The sequence below is a fragment of the Diabrotica undecimpunctata genome, chromosome 10 (genome assembly GCF_040954645.1).
Source record: "Diabrotica undecimpunctata isolate CICGRU chromosome 10, icDiaUnde3, whole genome shotgun sequence".
In the NCBI taxonomy this organism is placed as follows: Eukaryota; Metazoa; Arthropoda; class Insecta; order Coleoptera; family Chrysomelidae; genus Diabrotica; species Diabrotica undecimpunctata.
The window spans coordinates 68,015,622-68,034,795 of record NC_092812.1 but is presented as its reverse complement, the minus strand read 5'-3'; the positions used below and the strand labels follow the sequence as shown (position 1 = coordinate 68,034,795).

The window sequence follows — 19,174 nt, the reverse complement described above, 5'->3', positions numbered from 1 at the left end:
GGAAGTTTATAAAGGGTGTTAGCTTTTGTTGTCCATTATAATAAAGATTACCCTTGCATCATTTCTGTTAAAGGCAATAAAAACAATTCTTGATAGATATATTAAGGAAAGACCATTAATGGATCATCTTCTCAATGGTAACCAGCATGCCTATGAAAAAGAAAAATCAAGAGAAATCGCACTGGACGAAGTATTTCAGAAAATTAGTCACTCATTATTTTATAATGCACTACCAAATTCTCTTTATGATGCAGCAGCATCAAAAGTGGTATCAACTACCGTGTGCAACTAAATCAAAGCATGCTGGAAAATGGGCTGATTCTAATAAACCTGCAAGGAGAGGAGCTTGTGACCAAAATAAGAGGTACCCACAGGGAGAGTGCTTTCTCCCCTCCTGTTGCCACTACTAGTGGATGACCTGATCTCGCTCCTTGACGTGCAGGACTTTTCAGATGATCTAGTAATTATTGGAAAAGAAAAATACGGAAATGTTCTCTCCAGCATACTCCAGCGAACATTAAATATCTTTAATAGGTAGTGTGACAGGGAAAAACTCTGTGGCAATCCTGGAAAAATAGTAGTAGTCAGTTTTACAAGGAGACGGAACCTAGATAACATCTGTACGGAGAGATGATAACCCACTCTGTATGGTAAAACTGTCAAAGAGACGAAGGAGTTCAAATATCTAGGAGTAAGACTAGATAAGCTAACAACATAGCTAAGCTTTCGCTTTGGACATGTCGAAAAATATGTGGGAGATCATGGGGTATGAAACCCAAACAGATGTCTTCTTATTTAAGTTCCATCTTCTCTCGAAGGTTGGAAATCGTCATAGTTATGCGGACCCTGTTGACTGCCGCTCTAAATAGTTCTGCACTACTGCATTCAAACCATTCCCTCAAGTTCTTAAGCCACGATATTCTTCATCTTCACACATTTCGCTTTCCTCAAATTTTGCCTATAATTACGTATGAAGTATTAGTATGGTAATTAAAATGTGAACAAAAGACCACTAGAGAGAATCTGAATAAGTTTTAACGACAAGCATGCTTAATCCTCACAGGAGCGATGTTGACTACCCCAACCGCCTCCATGGGGATCATACTTGACCTCACTCCCTTCATTACGTATATAGATGTAGAAGGAGGAGAATGTGGGAGAATACAGAAGGCAAAAGGATACCGGGACCAAATATTGATAATAAAAAATCATCCAGAGTTGGAAATGGTATCAGATGCAATGCAACCTAAATATAATTTCGAAAAGCCCATATACATCGTCTTTCCAGAGAGGGGCGAATGGGAGTCGAATAAAACGAATCTGATGAATGGCAGATCAATGCTGGTGTACAAATGGCTCTAAAATCGATGAAGGAGTCGGAGCTGGAGTATACGGAGGGAAACCAAGACTAAGCCTTACTGAAATTCTAGTACCAAACACTAAAACAGCTTAAACTAAAAATAAAAACTGTTAACTCGCAAATATTACCGGAAATTGGAAGCGTGAAGTCAAAAAGCAGTGAAAAAAATTAACTGATCACCAGAAAAACATCCATATCAATATGACATAAAAAGGAATTTGACGGGAAAACTGGAGCAAGCTTATAAAATTGGTACACAGAAAAAGAATAATACTTTTAAATTACTTTTTCAATAAAATAAAAAATCACTACACATTTACTGGCCTTATGTTATATATTTCTACTATGGAATTAAAAGTTAAAGGATATTGAAACCAACACCCATTATACTAGTCTCGAGTTCAAAATCACTACTGGCCTTTTGTTATATACTTCTACTATGGTATTAAAAGTTAAAGGATTATTGAAACCAACACCCATTAAACTAGTCTCGAGTTCAAAGCGTCTGATTCATTATAAATTCTGATATAATTGACTGGAATTAAATTAGGAAAAAAATATTAAATTGCCCTTGGCTATAAACTTGATATTGATTTCTTATCCGGAAAGTTATATTGAAGCTGAACGTTATAGGAATTTAGGAAAAGCGGCGACTTCAAGTAACTCCTCGTCACTTTCTCACACCAATAAAGAATGTTACTGGAATGCACATTCTATCGATGCTTGATACTAGTGAATGTCCAATTTATTACAAAAACTATCGAAAGATGTAAATAGTGTCAATGTAATCGACTTCTGAATGTAGAGATTCGAGAAAAATAAAAAATAGTTTTTATACTGTACGTCCCGATATACTATTTTTCTCAACATAGGCTCTATTCCAACATTTTTAGGAATTTATTTTCTTACTTTATCTAATCGTCTGAGAATACTGCCTCGTTGAAAAATCAGTATAAAAATGCTTATGTGATTATAATATTGAACTGCTAAACACGTTTCTAAAACATACTATAACAATGTATTATTAGTAATAAAATTAATGCAGTTATATAATTAGGTCATTCACAGTAAGGTTTTAAATCGGAAAGATTATCTATAGGTAGGCGTGGTATTTGTCCTTGAACATCTAGTTGAAACATCGCTCGTATATGAGCGACCAGATTACTCGTGTTTCATAGAGAAAAGAGCAAGTCTCTGATGTCTACAACTTTTACGTGCGTAATAGCGTGGAACTACAAAAAATTTCTTAAGCAGCTTACAAAGCACAAATAATCAACTTTACCATGAGTACCAGGACATAAAGGTAATGATATTGCTGATATTCTTGCTAAGTTAACCAATTTTTAAAGACACAAATTTTTGGTCAGTATTTCCGAGGTGGGAAACGTCAGATATAAAATGCAAATGTGCAAGCTTTAAAGCATTAAGGCAGAATTGTAAACTAGCGGAGAACAGAGTTTACTTTATCATAGAGAAAGAGAAAAAAATGTCAATAACCGTATACATTTATTACATCATACTTAATTAAATATGTCGTTCTCTTCGGATTAGAAAGCATCATCATCATTATCATCACTACATTTAAAAAAGAAATTATTTATTATGTATTAAAGTCAATTTTTGACAATATTAAAATTTTTTCATAAATCTGTTTTTTATATGTCAACGCACCATTCGAAGCAGAAACAACATCAGTCTCGACTTGCTGTAATAAACTGCAGCTTATATAAATATCTATTCAATTTTAAAACCTCCTTAGTCATAGACTGATGTTGTTTCGGCACGGAATTGTCATTTGTAAACAAAACCTTCAAGATGGCTGCAATGAAAGACGCGAATAGTGATCTGAATTCGGAAAAAAGTGAAAAAAGAAAGAGCAAAAAAGGCAATTATAAGTCAGAAATTATTAAGAAAGCGAGGCTGTGTAAGGACGAATATGAAAATTATAAAGGTGATGTTATACATGCAAGAAAATCAGGACGGGACTGTCAGTAAGTTTTAAGGTTACGTTAGTTTTAAAAACTAAAATTATTATATATTTTTTTGTAGTCGTCACTTGAAGTGCTTTGAAAAAGTTAATGCAGATGTATAAGCTGAAATACTGTCCAAATTCAGAAGCATGCTTACCAAGAATGCACAAAATTTATACTTACAAGGGTTTATGGAAAAGTGTGAAGTAAAACTCAGACGACCTCGAAATGAAAATCCAAATAATAGAGCAAATAACATTAGTTACTCCGTGGCAGGCTCAGGTGGCAAAATTATTGTTTGCAAAAAGCTTTCATGGGAATTCATATTGTGAGTCATGAACGAATTCGAAGATTTTCTAAGCTTCTTGTGCAATGAAAAGCACCACTAGATAAACGTGGAAAAATATATCATGGAATGTTAAGTCTGAAAATTTAGTATAACATATTGGGAGTTTTGCCACTAAGATTGCACATTACACAGGAAAAGAGCAGCATTACTTAGACAAAAAATTGAATGTGCGTATCATGTATGACCTATTTTATATCAAATTTTCTAATAATAATAATTCAGTGAAGTATAAATTTTATTAAAAGATTTTCCAGGAACAGAACTTTTAAACGTCCACAGGTAGACACCTGCTGTGAATGTGAACAATTAAAAATAAAAATTAAGAGTCCATATTTAAATGAGACAGCACAACGCGATATCTGTACATAAAAGACTCTCAAAGAAGTTCTACAATAAAATGGCACAAATTGCAGAGATATGTAAGACAAATCGTTTGCAATCGTTTTATCTTGCCAAACTTTCCAAAATTTGTCCCTTGTTATATTTGGCAAATATAATTTATAATCTTTAATGATAATTAAGCACAATTTATTTGGAAAGTAAATGGCTAAGTGACCTTTGCGGTCACATGTCTCACCAGAAGGTATGTGACGATAAAACCTAGATGATACTTAAACAGTACGTCTGTTAGCAAGTCCGATTCCCATCTCCACGTGTTACTTCCTGGGTAATGGCGAGCTTCCAGCGCCTTAAAACTGAAACACTCCGGCTAAGGGAGAAAACCTCGACAGAAAAGATAAGAAAGGCAATGGGAAACTGCCTCATTATTTTTTCCCAAGAAAGTAATGATGGTAAATGGAACAAAACTAATGGCCCCAGTCCCCGGCAGAACTTATATGTTCAGGGGACGCTAAGAATTCTAGGCAAGAACATAATAAAAAACAAAACAAAATTAAAGCAAACAATGATATCAAGATGACGACTTGGAACATCAAAAGCCTGTATGAATCTGGAAAGCTAACAAATGTATGCCAAGATATGAACAGACTAAATATAGACATTCTAGATTTGAGTGAAGTACGATGGCCTATCAGAAGCCACTGAAAACGTCAATAGGAAGAAAACCCCAGCAAACAGAAGATATTGTAAAATAAACAATTCAAAAACAAGCACATTCATTGTATCTTGTAATATATACGAATATTGAAAAAACCAGGCTGGTTTCAGAGACACATTTTAGAAAAATCATTGGAATAAGGAATAGATGCTCATCACATATTTATAGACTAAAAGGCAGCCTACGACTCTGTAAATAGTAGAGAAATGTTAAGAGCAATGAAAGATCTAGGAGTACCAAATGAGATGGTAAGTTTATTAAAACTAACCCTTGAAAAACTGTCTTAACCTTTTAAAACAAATAACTGGCTGCACCAGGGAGACCCTCTTTCCTGTATACTGTTCAGTCTGGCTGGCTTTGGAAAAAGTAATAAGTATATCACACATCACAACCATTAGTTCAATATATAATAAATCATTGCAAATCCTTGCCTAATGTGCTTAATAATAAAAACCCACAAAACGAAATACACGCATGGAAATAAGCACTCAACCACAAATCCACTTATAATCCACAAATACGACGTCATCGAAGCAGTTAACGATTTTGTATACCTAGGAGTGCTCGTCAACATTTAAAATAACACTACCAGAGATAAACCGCAGATTTACATGGCCAATAGACATTGTTTTGGGCTTTATCTAGTTTTTAAATCCTCAACTATATCGAGAAATACATAGGTAAAACTAACATAAGGTTCAGAGATGTGGACTGTAACAAAGAGTAATAAAAACATATTAGGATATTTCGAAAGAAACGTATTAAGGCGAATCTGTGGAACTTTGAATGACAATGGACTGTGGAGAAGACGATACAACTTTGAACTTTGTAGAATATACCAGGAACCAGATATCGTAAAATACATTACGATCGGACGTCTGAGATGAGTACGGCATGTAATGCGATGGAACAAACGGACCCAGCTAAAACAACCCATTGGTCAGAGGAAAAAAACCCTAGAACAAGGTTCTTTGATAACATCGATGACAATATGAGAAACATGGGAATATGTGCCTAGCGGAGGGAGGCGATGGATAGGAAAGAAAAATTCTTGAGTAGGCTAGGACCAACACATGGTTGTAAAGCCAGAACGATGATGATGATAAATGTAACTTATTGATGATGTGCTTATTAACATTTTTTATAAACTTTTATTTATAGGTTGGCAGGGCATTCGTGCCTTTTACATGCATATTACGCCGCCCTACCTTAATCTAATTTAAGCAAATATTAAATTGTCTCTGAAATATATATATATATATATATATATATATATATATATATCTCGACAGAAAACATAAGGAAGGCAATGGGAAACTGCCTCATTATTTTTTCCCAAGAAAGTAATGATGATAAATGGAACAAAACTAATGGCCCCCAGTCCCCGGCAGAATTTACACGTTCAGGGGATGCTAAGAATTCTAGGCAAGAACATAATAAAAAACAAAACAAAATTAAAGCAAACAATGATATCAGATGACGACTTGGAACATCAAAAGCCTGTATGAAAGATATATATATATATATATATATATATATATATATATATATATATATATATATATATATATATATATATATATATATATATATATATCAATGGCTTGGTTCCAAATGTGCCTAACTACAATTTTTCCATTTTTGAGCTATTTACACAGTTAACCGCATAATTATTTTAAGTTTTGTTCCAAATGTGGCGAATTGCATTAATTTAAAAATTGGCGCCAGAATATATAGAACCATTAGTATTTATGTACACAATGAACGTAGTTCTCAATTCCATATGTAGCTAATAACACAAAGCCACCTTTGGAATGGACATTTTTCGATGTAGGTGAAGTTAGCGCCATTTGTTTTATTATAACCCATGGTACAATGAACACTTCCCTCACACTAAAATCGTCAGAATAATTGCCCTCTAGAATCATATCCCTACGTAATTCGTTCGAGTCTTTGCAAACTCAAAACAAAAGTTCGCGGAAGCACTGAAGTACTGTATTAAGCTGAACGGGGAGATTATACATTGTGAAATCCCTGGATCAAATAACGTCATCCCCCTGCGCTTAAAGTACTGTTCTAAATGCTGCCAAAGCGAACAACACAACACAGAATACCAACAAAGATCCACTTTCTGTCCAAACTGCTGACAAAATCACAAATCGTATGAATGGCAAATGCACCATCCTGTCCAAACTGCCGCGGCAAACACCCAGCATATTCACACAAATTTCAAGCCAAAAAACGCGCTTCCATAACACTGAAAAAGACACAGACAGTCACTACCTAGACAAATTCCCTCAAACAAACTCACCTCGGACATAAAGTCGATAATTAACCTCATGTCTATGATCTTTTTCAACGTCTTACCTGAAAAAACTCTTACCAACATCTATGTATTGAGATCTTTCAAAATATCCCAAAATCCCAAAATTGGAAAGTCAGTCCCCTCAAATAACTCCTTCAGAGTCGATTCAATTTACGCAAGAACAGGAAGGAAATTGGTTTTCTATGGTTTCCCAATCTAATTGCATACCGATACCTGTAACTAGGTGAGGAACTAGCCACAGCCAACCTGCACGCGTTTCGTACTAAAGAAAGTCCAAACAATTCTCAAAGTAATCGCTCCGTTTTTGGATGCATGTGGCATGTTTATCAACGGACCACCTCAAATAGTCCACGACGTAGTTGCCCACCGAACATCGATACGATCGACGATAAGTTCCGATCAAACTCCTGCCTCGACACCTACGACGGTCTTAAGTCATTAACAAAAAATCGTCCCAAGCATATACAAAAACTCCATACCTTGAAGAGGCACGTAGCCTAAAGCAAGGCTTTACAACTCCTATCCTTCTTCTTCTTCCCCAGCTTTTCCCTTTTCAGGGGTTCTCAAGTCCTCTGCCATACAGTCCTTCCATCTTCTCCTCGGGTTTCCTCTACCTCTCCTTCCATTAACTTCTAACAGCTCTATCCGTCATACCACATAGTTTTCATCTACATACAAAGCATCCACTCCTTACCACGATCCTCTATCCTAAAACCGCCATACCTACACACCCCTACAAACACAAAACATATTCTCATCAACACACACTCAACCAATACCATCACCCATACACACACCCATAAACTCACTCACTACACTACAACAAGCACCACACAACCCAGAACACAAAACACACAAAAATCCCCACACATCACCCAAAATTAGAGAATCGAGCCAGACATCTGTTAGCGAAGACCATTCTATCGACTTATCAAAGACAACAATCTAATCCCAGATTTCAACTCAATAAAAGTCGTCCAAACCCAAAAGACAGCTTCCGTATGAACCACAAATCTTCTAGACCTCAAAGATCTCACGGCAAAACTTCGACAAATCACCGGAGAGAGCGATATTTTCATAAATTCAGGTTTAAAATCTAAAAGCCCAGCTAATTTACAACTTATTCTAAATCATCAACAAAACTTACATTTAGTCATTGCCGGCGTCGACAAAAACCTATGCCAAAAAATTATCGAGGATAATCTATCCGAAAACAAATTCCCGTTCACCAAAATAGTTCATTAGAGTTTTTACACACCCTGAAACTAAATTCGCTGATGTACTCTCGAATGGTATTAAAATATCGTTCTCTGAAAGAACGTTCCCTTGAATCTAGAATGCCTAGAAAAATCAATTATCTGTCCATACTGTGGACAACAACACAGTTCTACTGCATGCCCCAAGATAGATGTTCCCAAATGTCCGAACTGTAATGAAGGTCACCGGGCATTTTCAGAAAAATGCCCACACCGAAGAATCAAACCAAAAGACACAAAACAAACACAACCCGTACACATTTCCAAGCAAATCCCCTCATACGACCTATTCTCGGACATGAAATCCCTAATCCACTTTACATCCATGATCTTCTTCAATGTCTTCCCTGAAAAGAGGAGTTACACAATCCACTATTTAAATCAAATGTCCAATGCACTGTATAGGTATGCAATATCAACCTCCCGCTACAATTCCATTAACCAAACCTTTGCTTAACTTCGCAGATAGACACACAATAGAACACACACATTCATTATTCATATATACACTTATTCTTTACTCACACGTACACTTTACCTCCACCCAAGCTCACAAATCATAAACATCATCATCATTTTGGCTTTACAACCCTGTGTGGGTCCTAGCCTCCCCAAGAATTTTTCTCCAGTCGTCCCTATCCATCGCCTTCCTCCGCCAAGCACGTATTTCCATATTTCTCATGTCTTCATCGAGTTATCTAGGAATCTTGTTCTGGGTCTTCCTCTTTTTCTTTGACCAATAGGTCTATCAAGGAGCGTTTTTCTAGCTGGGTCGGTTTGCTCCATCCGCATTACATGGTCTACCCACCTCAGACGTCCTATCTTTATGTGTTTTACGATATCTGGTTCCTGGTATATCCTATAGAGTTCGAAGTTGTATCGTCTTCTCCAGACACCATTTTCATTTACCGCTCCATAGATGCGCCTTAGTATTTTTCTTTCGAAACATCCTAACATGCTTTCATTGCTTTTTGTTAAAGTCCAGGTTTCTGAACCATATGTTAGGACTGGGCGTATTACTGTTTTGTAGAGTTTTACTTTTGTATTTCTTGATATAACTGTAGATTTAAAAAGGAGATTAAGCCCAAAATAGCATCTATTAGCCGTGCAAATTCTGCGGTTTATCTCTGCGGTAGTGTCATTTTCAGTATTGACGAGCGTTCCCAGGTATACAAATTCGTTAACTGCTTCGATGACGTCATTTTCTATAACAAGTGGCCGTAGTGTTTGTGGTTGCGTACCTATTTTCATGTATTTTGTTTTATTGTTGTTTATTATTAAACCCATTTTTGTAGCCGCTTCCTTTAATGCTACGTACGCCTCTCGTGCTGCGTTTTCCGTTCTCCCAACAATATTGATATCATCAGCATATGCTAAAATTTGCACAGATTTGTTATATATTGAACCGAATCATAAACATACAAACACCAAAAAAAAAGCCAACAACACACAACCAATAACTACACAAACCCGCACAATTCACACACACCAAACACTAATCAGTGAGCACCCCGTACACTCCTTAAGAGTCGCATTCAAAATTACAACGACAGGCGGAGATTGGTTTTCTTTGGATTCTCAATCTCATTGCACAATGACACCTGATCCTAGGAATAGGACACAGCCACAGCTATCGTCTACGCGTTTAAACCGAACAAAACAAAAAGGCCAACAATCTGAAAAGGACCGTTTTTCCAACAGGACTTTTACTTAGTTGCGGGCTTGGTGCAACCAGCACCCAAAGGAAGAAAATTCTTCTGACACTACTGCTTTACAGCACCACTTAGTTCCAGAGAGCGGCAATATGCAGATTGACGTTTATCCAATAAAACACCCTACATTCACAGTATTCATTCATAGTTCTAATCCCTACGTCTAATAGACCAAACCATTGCAGTATTTTTTCTTGAATCTTTTTTGAGACTTTAATCACCTCGGGTCTTTCCCTAATCAAGTAGTTCCTGATCCTGTCCCTTCTAGCCTTACCCAACATCCGCCGTAACATTTTTATTTCAGCTACCTCCATCTTATTTTCCTGAATCTTAGTTACAGGCCACACTTCATCGCCGCACACTTAGCAGGTCTCAGCACACTCTTCTATATCTTTTCTTTCAGCCCTCTTTTAATCACAAAGTACCCCGCTCATTCGCGATCAGTTAAACCAACCAGCCTGTATCCTGCGGACAATTTCTCGATCTAGTGCCACAATTTCCATTGTGTAGTAGCCAAGATATTTAAATGCTTCTAGTCGTTCTACTCCCTTTCTCCAAGCGATTCTATATACCCAACCATTCCTCTTCCTCCCAATCACATAAACTCCGTTTTCAACCTGCTAAACTTAAGTCCACCATCTTAAATAGTTCTTCTCCCACCCCAACTTCTCCTCCAATATTTCTTTGCTCTCCTCTACCAACACGATATCATCCGCAAATAGCATCGACCTATTAGCTCCCTTCCTTACTTTTTCTGTCAGTACATCCACAACAAGATTAAAGAGGTAGGGATTTAGTGAACAGCCTTAATGCAAACCAACCATCAGTGGAAAACTTACGTACTTCATTCAGCGCGCTTTGCTTCCCTCTTTGCTACCTTGTACATATCCTTATTTTTCTCTCTTTTAGACCTGTCATACCTCTTTCTAGCCTCTTTCTTCCCTCTAACCTGCTGTTGCACTTCATCGTTCCACCACCAAGTTTCTTTGTCTATAGGAGGCTCTTTACCAGATGTGTTTTCTAGCACTTCCACTTCCACTCGCGCCACAACTTTACTGTTGGCTTTATCACTTTACAGTTGGTAACCTCTTTCAGCTGACTTCTTCTACACAACACAAAATCTACCTGACTTTCCCTTCTCCGCTACTATAGGTAACATACTGGTCTTTAGTCTTCTTAAAGAAAGCATTAATGACAGTCAAATCCCATGCCACTGTAAAGTCAATCACACTATTTTCTTCTTAATTTCTTGGTATGGATAACACTGAATCTTTCTTCTGGAATATCAGTTATCTCAGCTCTTTGTGTAGCGTGTTTCTCGAGAAAAATAAAATCTTTTAAACATTTTAGCAATTTCTTATAAGAATTTCGTGAATTACGTGAATTTCTTTTTTTTTGTAATTTCGTAGTTTTCATCTTAATAAGAGTGGTATAGATAACACTGAATCTTTCTTCTGAAATATCAGTTATCTCGACTTTTGTAGTTCCTTATCTTAGACGCAAAATTATTTCGTCATCAATAATATTAAATAAAACAAGGTTCAATTTGTCTTACCAAATTCAAAATTTGCCCCCATAGATACTCACAAATGGTAAATGGTATTCTAGAAAAAACTTTCAGTGATAACCCAGTCTTCGGCGCTCTTTCCACAGCGATATCCGAAATGTTTCGGAGGAAACCTAAGGGTGGTATAGATAACACTGAATCTTTCTTCTGGAATATCAGTTATCTCGGCTCTTTGTGATTCCTCGAGAAAAATAAAATCTTCTAAACATTTTAGCAATTTCACAAAGTTATGGAGTCTTCTAAGTACGTGAATTTCTTTTTTTTTTGTAATTTCTTAGTTTTACTGTTATCTTATCTCTTTGATATATCTTTTGTGATATCATTCGTGTTTTAAACGCGTAGTTAAGTTGGATATAATATATGAAAGTTAATTTATCAGGGAGTTAGAAATTTCAAAACTTTTGTCTTTCGTTTTTTATAGAGGCCTTTAATTTCACTTAGTGTTATGTCGTAGAACATTCTTTATAATGTTAATAAAGTTGGTGTTGGTAAAAAAGTGTAATATTGGTTTTTTTTTATTTGATTAAGACTTTGTTGACTTTTAGTTAATTTTCTGAAAACGTAATGCTCTTATTTTTTGTTGAAATATTAATTTTAGCTTAGTAGTTTTACATCTCGGTAAGTCAAAGTTTTTTAACTCCGCCTACCAGATCATTGAGTAGATTTACTACCCCAATGCCCTTGTTGCCGGTCCGGATAAAGAAGGAAGGTTCTTGGGCGAGATTAGCACTTCAACCAAGATAAAAAACCTTGTCTTTTTTAAAAAAATATATCAGGTTTTTGGTACAGACTATTTATTATATTTTTAAAATTTGACACTGTCCGATCAACAATGCTGCTAAAATAGTTTATCGTGAAGCGGTTGCACGAATAGCTTGATGACTGTGATGAAGTTTCTAGTGGTTTTAAAAATATCAAGAACGATCTAATTAAGAATGGAGACTATCGCGACCCAAAAGCATTCAAATTCCAGTCAGCACACTAGTACTCTGAAAATACTTCCTAGTATTAGTACTCTGAAATGTCCCGTAAAATCGATGAAGCTTCTAGTAAAACCGATGAGACATTATAAATTTCTAGAAAGGGTAATTAAGAATTAAAAAATGGTTACAACAAAATCCATGAATGAACATGGATCCACAACAAAACAGTTACAGAACCTCTGAAAGTATCTATATAAGCAGTACCTATTCATACTTTGAATTCAATTAAGTTGTGATCAAATCCACAATTAGTACCACGTTTTACTATACCGCCGAGTGGTGATTTGAAACCGTCGTTTTTGATTTTTGTATTCTGATTATGTGCAGAACGATTTAAGAGAGATTGTAATAAGGAGATGAAGAAGATAGATACTCGACAAGGAAGGATGGAAGAATATTTTGAGGCAGACCAGGGCTTAGGAAGAAGGTAGAAATTAGGTATGAATAGAATATATTTTCGTTTCATAGATTTGAACAAAACGATTAGGGTTTTTAAAAACGTTTGGAATATCCAAAACCGACTAACGACCCATTGTTTCGGAAGCCGGTGGACAGAGAAAATTATTTTATGCAAAGTATGTTTGTTTCAGTATTACCTATCGGAGATGCAGGAAGTATAAACATTTCATATGTGATGCATTTCATTGAAATTGAAAAATTGATATGTGTGTTTAAAAATGCCAAGATATGATTGGTTTAGAAAGAGATAGTAGAAAGGAAAGTGGTATGTTTGGTGTGTTTTTGAAAGTAGAATGGAGGATGGTCTGGTCCTGGCCATAGAAAGAATAACATCGAAAGTAGAAAGAGTTCTGCTTGCCGGAAGGTTTATTTAACGTCGAAAAAGATTAAGTTGAAAAATTTTTTAGATATTAAAAAAAACTAATTACAAGGAGCCATCTTCAAAGAGCTCTTGTTCAATTTATCAATTTGCTGAAATCTGTTTCGGAAATATACACGAGGTTTTAAAATGCAAAGAAAATTGACAGACTGTTGTTATTTCTAGATATAAGCATGTGATATCAGTAAATCATCATCATCATTGGCTCCACAACCCATGGTGGGTCTTGGCCTGCTCAAGGAGCAGGCCAAGTCTCCATTCTCTCCTATTCTTCGCCTTGGCTTTCCAGTTTCGTACTCCCAACATTCTAAGTCTTCTTCCACCTGATCCTTAAATCGTGCTCTGGGTCTGCCTCTCCTTCTCACTCCATCTATTCTTTGATTATAAATATGTTTTGGCGGCTCCATCTCATTCATTCTCTTTATGTGACCTAACCACCGCAGCCGGTTTATTTTGATGGATATCAGTAAATATTAAAAGGTATTTTAGGGTACAAATTTGTGTGTAAACAAATTCAATGAACAAAGTTTATAGGTCATTTAGAAAAGCGGATTGAATTTGTGCTGCGCAGTTTCTCAATTGTCAGAATAGGGACCAAGCGATATCTATATTTGCTTATGTTTTTGTTTGTGTAATAAACATTTCTCAAAGTTCATTTACATTTCTTTTACTTCCTTCTGCTTGTGTTATATGTGTGTAGTGTATTTTCACACTATTATAAAGCATAGGTATTTCAGAACTCAAAAAGGAACCCTTAGGGGAACATGCTATACCTAGGGACGGTTGTACCTAGGGACAGGCTAAATTAACGGCAAACAAAATATCAGACTAACCTTAGATTTACAAAACATATCGGCAACAGTGTCCCTCTCTATGGAATTGGGTGAGTCCCAGGTACATTATTAAAAGTATTAGTAACAAACAATGTTTTGTTTCAGGAGCTCATTATGCCAAGAAGTAAAGAAAAGAAGAGAAGACCGGGATCTTTAAAAGTCAATGTAGAGAATGCTGTTCGTGAAGTTTTAAATTTAAGTCTTTCAATTCGTGCCGCAGAGAGCCAATTTGGAATTGCAAAGTCTGCATTAGCAAGACACATTAAAAATTTTAAAACGTCAGGTCAAAACAATTTTATATACAGTCCGAATTATAAAGTCAAGCAAGTTTTTAATGAAGCCGAGGAAACGGAGCTGGTAAACTATTTAAAAACAGCTGCTAGAATGCATTATGGCCTAAGTTTGATGAACGTTAAAAAACTGGCATATGAATATGCAAAGCAAAATAAAAAAAAATATCCTGTTTGCTGGGACGATACAAAAGAAGCAGGAAATAATTGGCTTAGAGGTTTCCGAAATAGACATTCTGCATCTCTGTCACAAAACCCGAGGGTACACGTTTGGCCAGAGCAACTGCATTCAATAAAGACACAGTTGCTATTTTCTTTCAATCATATAAAAAGGCGTTGAGTAAAGGAAACTTTGAACCATCAAAAATTTTTAACGTCGATGAGACGGGTATTACTACTGTGCAGCAACCTCCTAAAATTTTAGCACCAAAAGGACAAAGGCAAATAGGAGGAATGACATCTGGACAAAGAGGTGTTCTAGTTACTGTGATAAGTTCTATTAATGCAGCTGGAAATACTGTGCCGCCTTTATTTGTGTTTCCGAGAGTAAATTTTAAGTCACATGTTGAAAGGGGCACCACCTGGAGCAATAGGAGCTACAAATCCGAGTGGATGGTCCAATGAAGATGTATTTTTTAAATTACTAGAACATTTCATATCACATGTTAAACTTACTTTGCAGGATAAGGTTATTTTATTGTTAGATAACCATCAAAGCCATGTTTCCATACCCACTATTAACTTGGCAACACGTTCGGGAGTCATTTTAGTTACTTTTCATGCCCATACATCACACCGATTACAACCTCTTGATTTATCTGTTTTTGGACCCTTTAAGTCTTTCTACAATAATGCAATGACTAATTGGATGAGTTCTCCTGATAACGCAGGGAAACCAGTTACCATTTACGACGTAGCAGAGTTGGCAAATACGGCATACTTGAAGGCATTTAGTCCAAACAATATAACCAAGGGCTTTCAAGTATCAGGTCTATACCCCTTAAACAGTGATATTTTTATTGAACAAGACTTTTTGCGATCTAAAATAAACGATCGAGAGGATCCATATTTACACAACTCTTCATCAAACCTTCCTGTTTATTCTGACCCCGATCCACCGCATTGTGATGCTTCCGAAACAGACCCTAAGCCTTAATGTTCTGGTTTAACGTCATCTTCCACACCAGAAGCTAAGTTGGATTTTCAAGAACCAATTCCTGTTATGTCAAGTTTTATTTCACCATATGAGGTTCGTCCCATTCCAAAAGCTTTGCCGCGCAAAGGGAATATTTCTAAGGGGCGCAAAAAAGGAAGGTCTCGCATTCCTACCGACATCCCATGTTAACATGACATTTTCAGGTTACAAGCGAAGCAGTAACATCTCCAGAAGATGCCAGCCCCTAGTGTTGGAGAAACGTCGAGAACTAATCTCAGAAGACAACGGCCTAGCAGCCCGAACAAACAGTTTAACAAGTTGGACGATGGCCGTGAAAGCCTAACGCATTTGATTTAAAGTTGGCGTTTGTAATTAAGACCATGGTGATATATTTTAAATGGAATACAGATTAATTTAACTACTATATTTAAATTAAGATCAAATTTCAATATCATAGTATATATATATATATACATATATATATATATATATATATATATATATATATATATATATATGTATATATATATATATATATATATATATATATATATATATATATATATATATATATATATATATATGAAGCTGCTTTGCATAATTAACATAATAATATCTTATAATAGGAAGGAAATACGAATTTACGGAATAGAAACTTAGTCGAGGAAGTATATCAACTATTTGCGCGCTACGGTCTAATTCATCTTTATCGAAAGGTAAGATTCCTGTGTTATTAGGTACCACTTGAGCATTAATATATTACAAATATATTTATGTTAAAGAACGATTCATATTATCGTAAATAAAAATTATAGATTCGATGAAAACTTTTATTTATCTGATTTAAGTTAAGCATTTGGAACTATTTTTCACATAAAGAGCCAATCTTCATGGTCAACGAAGAAGAAACGAAGGAAACGAATTAGCTATAGAGTCAATGAGATCACAAAGGACTCTGAAACGAGCCTAGAAATGGAATGAATTTCATATAAAATTTAAGAATGATATAACAAATATATTTAAATCGAGTCAGGGACAACAGTGTAAAAATATAATAATATTACAGAGAATAATTGTTCGTCGTTTATATAAAATTTAAATGGACAGCAAACCCTAAACACCGAAACAAGTACAAACAGATACATCAGCTGATTAAGACAGCATATTGCTTGAAATACGGGAAAAAAAGTTATATTTGGCTATTTTTATTGCTATAACAGAATACCTATTATGTGTATAGACGTAGAAAAATCAATTATGACATAAACAGATTATAAAGAAGAAATAAAAAATACGAAATATACGAATGTATCAACAGACGATATTAGAGAGGACAACAATAATGAAGAATAATATAATCGATTTTAAAAGCACACTATATGTATATACATATAAATAGAAAGATATCAATTATATACTTTTATAGTAGAAGAATATACATACAACAAAATGAAGAAACCTAGAAGAGCTCTAGAAGCGGAGATATTGGATTAACTATTGAAATAGTGTACATCTACGTTTACTCTTTTTTTATGTAGAAATGTAAATCTCACCTTACTTGACATATCTATTTACTTTAATTCAATTGTTATATGTTTGCATTCAAAGGAATTAAACTCTTTATCCATAAAAGTATAAACTAGCTACATTTTCTTTAAGAGTTATGAGTTCATTTACTGTTCTTTATAGTTGGTAAAATGATATTAATAAACATATCATGCGATGCAATCATCTGAAAAGAGTAAATATATAAACTATATTCCAATTTCAAGAAACACAAGTTAGATCGAAGATGTACTATGAAGTGGAAAGAATAAATAAAACTATTTTTATCATAAAGTAACTTTCATGTTAATATAAAAGTTAATTGATTTTTGTGCAGAATCAAGATTACTTTAAAGATTTGAAGTAAACAAGAATCACGTACTTATATTAATATTTGATCTCAATATATCAATTAAAGTTTTGATAAATGTTGTTTTAAATTGTCTAAAATAGCATTGCTGACATTACACCTGTTTATACGTGGGCATTAAATAGAAATAGTACGATACTAACATACCGTAGCATTTAAAATTACCTGAATTTTGTTCCTATTCAGTTGAACAAACAGAGCGAAATTCCTTAGAGTGTGAAAAGACGAGTTCATATAACTATACACTATAATACACCGAATATCGTCAATTACGTCGGTCGACGGTGGTACCGAAATCGATTGGTAAAAGAAGTACTTTCTCCGTGCACTTTTCTTTGGTACTGACAACTACACTACACTACAACAGTTAAAACAGTACACCTTGCTAGCGGTATATTGAATTTCGGTATTCCTAGTAACGCAATGGTGGGATGGGAGAATAGGCATTCTCTTTTCATACGTATAGTAGTAGTACCCACTGAATCCGTTCCTCATCTACACTGAGAAACATACTTTTACACTTCTCTTTACAGAAGACATCTAAGTTGAAGAAGTTTGTTAACAATTATCTGCACGTCTTCCGATGTTAACAGTTTAATTTTACCCGTATAGTTTATTTTACAATATCTATTTGTTACATGGAGATAATACCATACTAATTATATATTAGAAATATCTAATAATTAGACGTAAATAGATTGTTGAACACATACAACTGACAAAGAACCACGCACGTTAACAAATTCAACAACCTTTTCGAAAGCATCACGAACAACAAATACAATATCTTAACAAGACACAATGCAAACAACACAACAGTTGTCAATCTATCTAAAAGACAGTTGAACCTTGAACGCAACGATCCTGATGCTATCAAAATGTCTAAATTATGCTGTAACATTCCCATCAGTTCCTAAACTTGACATAATCAGTGCAGTTGAAAAAATCTGTCAAGTACTACCAACACACGGAATCAAAGAATATAGAGTACTACGCAAAAAACGACTGGAGAAAAGCACAAAATCAAAATCAAATGTCAGTAAAGAGAAACTCAGAGCTATTAAAGCTCTAAAAGAAGATGAGTCAATAATAACAATACCAGTCGCCAAGGGCAATGCAATTGTAGTTATGGACAAGAGTGAATATCAGGATACGAAATACAAGAATTGATCACAAATAGACCTTACACTAAACTAAACAAGGACCCAACCAAATCACTGGAAAACAAAATATGCTGCGCTGCCAATATAATCTTAATGGTACTTCATTCTGTTTCAATTATTTGTAAGTAAACAATTAAAAATTATTATTATATTTCGTATGTTTCGTACAATCTTATAGTAATAATTCTGTTTATATTTTTGGTTTGATTTGTTCATCAATTTGATTTGCAATATTTATATAATTCTACTTATATAAATTGTTAAAAGAGCTAGTTCCTTCTTTAATAGATTATTTTGGACAAGAACGAGATAATGTCAGGCCTTTTTTTACCTTAAAATGCTTTAAGAGAAGTAAGTTAATAAATTTAGAATATATTTATATTCTATTTATATTTATAT

General features: G+C 34.9%; 1 protein-coding gene across 1 annotated transcript in view; it reads right to left on the bottom strand.

The window, feature by feature from the left end:
* The window catches only part of LOC140452307 (uncharacterized), a 94,236-nt gene extending 76,242 nt beyond the window's left edge, over positions 1 to 17,994 (bottom strand). Inside the window, exon 1 of the mRNA XM_072546475.1 lies at positions 17,778 to 17,994. The gene's annotated coding sequence lies outside the window, so the exon portion shown is untranslated. The remainder of the gene's footprint in view (positions 1 to 17,777) is intronic.
* Between the last annotated feature and the right edge of the window lie 1,180 nt (positions 17,995 to 19,174).